This window comes from Palaemon carinicauda, chromosome 25, assembly GCF_036898095.1.
Source record: "Palaemon carinicauda isolate YSFRI2023 chromosome 25, ASM3689809v2, whole genome shotgun sequence".
In the NCBI taxonomy this organism is placed as follows: domain Eukaryota; kingdom Metazoa; phylum Arthropoda; class Malacostraca; order Decapoda; family Palaemonidae; genus Palaemon; species Palaemon carinicauda.
Genome location: NC_090749.1, coordinates 45,402,046 through 45,407,691, shown reverse-complemented (window position 1 = coordinate 45,407,691; position 5,646 = coordinate 45,402,046).

The window sequence follows — 5,646 nt, the reverse complement described above, 5'->3', positions numbered from 1 at the left end:
GCGTCTTACATTATTGTTTTCCCTTTTTCTGTAGTATCATTTCTAATTTTAATATTTGTCTTTCCTGTCTGTTTTATTGTTTTATCTTTCTTTTAATTTTCATTTATAATTTTTTTATTTCAACATTTCTCTTATTTTGTCAATTATTTTTTCTTTTCAATTCCCTATTCTAATTTTCCCTTTTTACTTTCCATTACCATGTTTTTATCTTACCTATTTCATTTATTGTTTTCTTTCTTTTTTTTTCGTTTGCATTACAATTTTTGTATAGTTCTTTTCAGGTATCATTTTCCCATATCTTCATTTTTTATGTTTTGTATCTTTTCTTTTATGTAATGTCATAATTCATTCTCATTTTCCTTTATTACCCTAAATTATTGCTTTGATATATTTTCTTTTTTCCTCTAATATTTTTTTATTGTTTTTTTTTCTTAATTTTCGGGATTATTTGATTATCTACTTATTGTTTTATGTTTGATTTTGGTTTTCTCATGATTGGTTTTTTGCTCTTATAACCTTTTTTATATATATATTTTCTATTTTGCTGGCCTACTATCAGATTCAGGGCCTCTGTAACACGGTTTTTTTTACTTTGCTCCTTATCAAAGCATCAGATGTAGCTGAAAGTTGACATATGTATGTTTTACAACCACACACAAATTTTGTCAGCATTATCAATAACCTAAACCCGATAGTTTCAGTTTTTATAGAGTAAAAATGATCTAGCCGACGCCATGGCCAGTGATAACGAGCCAAGAGTCGAAAACATTCATTACGTAAGCAATGTAAACACCTTTTGACAAAATTTTGCCCCGCCCATCCACCAGACACCCATTCACCTTCTTCCATCGGCTCTGAAACCCATAATAGTCAAGAATGGCTAACAGGATTTGGAATTGCCCCCGTGGTTGCAAAACTGCATTTGTCTTACGACTTGCAACTTTATACAGTCAAGAGAAAGCCCGTGGCCATATTTACTACAGCCTGAATAGGTAATTATTCACTTTCTAGTTTAAATCCAATGTTTATGGTCTGATTTGTATTTAGCGTAACATGATTATAATACTTGTAATGTCATTCAGGCTTTTGAACCTTTCCATTAACTATTCACTATGCCACCAAGAGAGAGAGATTGTATGTAGACAGTCTTTATATAACTATTTTTGTTAAGATAAGAATTTGGTGCTAAAATCTCCACCAGACCAACGGGTCTTCCGATATAACTTTTTTTCTTCTTCTTAGGCCGTACGACCCTGTTGGCTATGTTTTGGGCATGACTGCAGGTGCAGTGAGGGTCACCGAGAATGATGATGACTGCATTTTTTATATAAATCATGAATAGTTTTAGGGGTTTTATTTGTACATCTAATGGGAATTTCTAGAAGTAAAGTGAACATAATTCATTTATCCTTTAAAATAATTACTACATGTAGCAAAACAAATAGTAGTAAAGATGATAATGCAATGGAGGAATGATACCAAACTTTATCTTTAGCTTCAACATCGGCAATAACATACCCAGTTGCCATAATTTGTCAGCTTAATGAAATAACCTATCATCTAATGTTTAACTTAATTTCTGAGGAGGCCATGGCTTACTGCACAGTGAAAAAACATGACAAAGACTTTATGAATGGCGAAACGATACATAAATGTGGGTGGGGTATCTGTGCTAGCGTAGTAATACTACTGAAGCAGTAGTGCCGCAACAGTAGTATACATGAATTAAACGTTTAGGCCAACTGCTGGGATCCTTGAGGATCATTTAGCACTTCTTACAACTACTCGAGAAATGAGTTTTTATAGCCAAAATTTAAATTTTCTGATCCAACAATGCCCATGATAGCCTTCAGTGTTATCCTGAATTATAACGAAGCCAAAGTGGGTGGAGCCTCATGAAGTCATCATTCTGACGATAATTATTGGTGAAGGTTTAAAGCCAAAATACGGTACCGGCTATTTTTTTTTTTTTTTTTTTTGACATTGGATATAGCAGTTATCAAATCAAGCTTGTCTACTACGTTTTTGAAAATTACCAATTATTCCCTACACCTTGCCAATCTGATTGTGACCTATAAAGTAGACTGTAATTTCTTAGGAAACTTATTTTGGGAGTTAGACTAATAATCGAAGTGTTTTTGTATTTATTAACATATTTTGTTGGTTTCTTCATTATGACAATTATCATTGGAGAGGTTTCAGAGTTCATAAAGGTGACTCTGAGACTTGGTGAATGAGGGATGTAGTAAGAGAGAAGAGGAGAAGAAAAAGATAGAGATTTATTCGTTATGCAGATGCGCTTCGAAGAACCACGATCTTTTGGACTCGCTATAGTTTCATTGCTGTGTGTTGCAGTCTGTTGCATGCAGTTGATAAGACCATTTGCAGAAGATTACGTCCGTTCCGCTCAGTTTTTAGCGAGGAAAAAGACCGGCTCGGGAAATGTATAGGTTCAGAGAATGGATAGGCCTTTGTTTGGGATTCTGGGTACGATCCCAATGGGACGGGGGCTTAAAATAGATTGGGTGTCTGTGAACAAAAGGAACCGAACTCATCTTATTTAAAAAAAAAAAAAACAAGATTTTCTCATTCCAGTGAAGAGATCATTTAATTTGCAAAGGAAATGGGGCATCGTTACCCACCTGCCTTCCCAAGAATCCATATACCAGCCCCCTGGGGAAAAAAATGCTGCCCAACACGACCTCCAAATATCAATCAAATGAAACAAAAATGTTCCTCTCTGATTTCCGTTATGAATTTGTTAAAAAGACGAATTCACTCTCAATTAGTAAAGCTATGATTCATTCAGTCTATCCAGTTCTTCTGTGGTTGCCATCTGTTCAACTCCGAGTGCCACGGATACAAACATCTATCCATTTCATAGTGCTTTACGCGGGTATTATCCTCCCGCCTTTTGATATCCATTTGTTTACATCTGTTACACGAACGCCCCGCGGCGGGGAAAGCTGGGCCCAATGTGGTAATGCTTCTCATCACATCTGCTGTATTTACTCTCTCTTTTTCGCATTCAGTGCTCGTAGTTTTACATCTCATTGGGCCAATTTCTTTCACAAACAATTTGTTTTGAAGCTTTAGTTCGGAAAGTTATGATGGAAGTTGTTGGGTAATATATTTTCCCTTGATCGTTGAACGTAAGAGATACGGTTGATGAGGTTTGGAGAGTGTTTGTTGTTGTTGTTTACAAAATAAAGATTTTGATTAGGAATGATTTTTTATTGTTGTTATTGTGTCTAATATTATTGTTATTTTTTTTTGGTTTTTTTTTTTTATTGCGACTAATATCAGTGAATTTTATAGCAGATGTAGCAGTACTTGGAGTGTTACAGTGGCAGGTATAAAAATAATAATAAAAGAAATAATAATATTAACATTCATTCCTATTATTTTGTTAGGTGATATCATTATCATTATTATCATTATTATTATCATCATTATTGTCATTATTATTATTATTATTATTATTATTATTATTATTATTATTATTATTATTATTACCTGCATTCGTTTTTTTTTTTTAGCAGGATTACATAAAAAAAACTATTTGCTGGATTTCCACCAAATTACAGTGATGAGTAGATATTAGCCTCTAGAAGACCCCATTAAATTTTGCAGATGATCCAGACCAAGTTTATGATTCTAGATTAACTTTGCACGCTATACAATTTACTGTCAATCTCTTAAGTGGTTTGATCTTTATATGCCTTGAAAGCCGTGGGGCTTAAAGTAAAGGCCTTAGACATGTCAATTTATGTGTGGAGTGTGCCTACTTTATGTGTGTGTATATTATGTATGTATGTATGTATGTATGTATGTATGTTTACAAGCGTGCATACGCATATGCACAATTCACGCTCACAGTGATGTGAATATAATTATATTATCATACATAAATATCCATATAGAACGGGTATACCCTGATATTTGCATTAAAGTCATCTCTCTTGTATGAGATTTATAACCCAATTATTTATCTCACCCAGACTGACACCCTCCACTCTTTGAGTGACGGTGATTAAAGCAATATATAGGATGGGAAAATGTATATACCTTGAAATGGTACTTAATAACTTATTATATATCCAGATGGGACACTACTTTGTGTATCAGTATTTTATAGTAATACCCGAATCCAGTTGACAGGTTGAGTAGTGCTCCCAGTGTATTATTCAATTGCGGAATGTTGAAATGCTAACAAATAAAGGGCTTACGTAAATCTAAGAGTTGTCTAATAAAGCACTCCATGAAATCGCCTTGTTGGATAGACCGAGGCTGTAGATCGCTCTCTCAAATTGACTTGTGCAACGCGATGTTGTTTTGTTTTACTCTGATGCAATATGATTGAATTGTTGGTGTTTGCGTGATTGGTCGAAATGTTTCGGTAAATGATGGTGGATTTCCTAAATGAATTTTTCAGTTGCATATACAGTCTCACACTTTATATAAGCCTAGAAACCATTGTTATTCTTACTGTTCATTTGGGTGATAGTACATCACGTTCACAGACCTTTGGGTATAATTTGTCTGTTCCTTGGTTGATATTCTCCCAAATTCATATAACTTTCCTACCGTCAAATTAGTCTCCTTTCTCCTCTCAAATCTTGCTATAAAATAAAACTTTATAAATTACTTTTTCTATCAGGTTATTACTAAGAAATGACTACACCAGAATGCTGGAAACTTCATTGACTTGCAGAAGTTACAGTCAGTGAATTGGAGCCTCGCTCAAGCATATTGGTGGCCTATTGGAAGTGTCTCTGCCTGGTGCTCGATGGACTGGAGTTCGAGTTTCAATCAAACTTGATGGTTTCTTTATCGTGTGCAACATCACCATCCTTGTGAGCTAAGGAAGGGGAGTTTGGGGAGCCTATAGGTCTATCTGCTGACTCATCAGCAGCCATTAACCTGCCCTCCCGGGTCCTAGTTTGGGTGGAGAGGAGCTTGAGCGTTGATCATGTGTATATATTGTCAGTCACTAGGGCATTGTCCTGCTTGCTAGGGCAATGCCAGTGTCCCTTGCCTTTGCCATTCAGGAGCGGCCTTTAAACCATTATACTTAACAGTAGTGTCTCTAACCTTACTGACCGACCTTATGAGCTACGTCTCCATTCTGAGTCAACAGCAGCCATTTCCTGGGTGGAGAGTGAAAGTTGGACAGTAAAATGGAAGACAGGACGAAGGAAAGTAGGTAAAGCTCAGAAAAAAAAAAGATGTAGCTAAAGGTTAAAAAACACTGCAAAGATCATTAAGTAATGCCTACAGTGCACCATGCGATGTGCATTAACTGCGGGGAATTGACACCTTGGAACACCGTAAAGTATACAACATACTGCAAAACTTGCAACATACTGCATGCAGAGCAACATACTACAACAGTAAGTGTAACACTGCAGAAGTGCAACATACTGCATGTTGAACAACATACTGCAGAAAGTGCAATTCACTGCAGAAACCATAACATTCTTCATAAAGCGCAACATACCGAAAAAATTGCAACATATTGAAGAAAGTCCAACAAACTGAAGGAAGTGCAACTTATCATAGCAAGTGCAACATACTGGAGAAAATACAACTTATTGGAGAAATTGCAACATACTGCAGAAAGTGCAACAAACCGAAGAAAGTGCA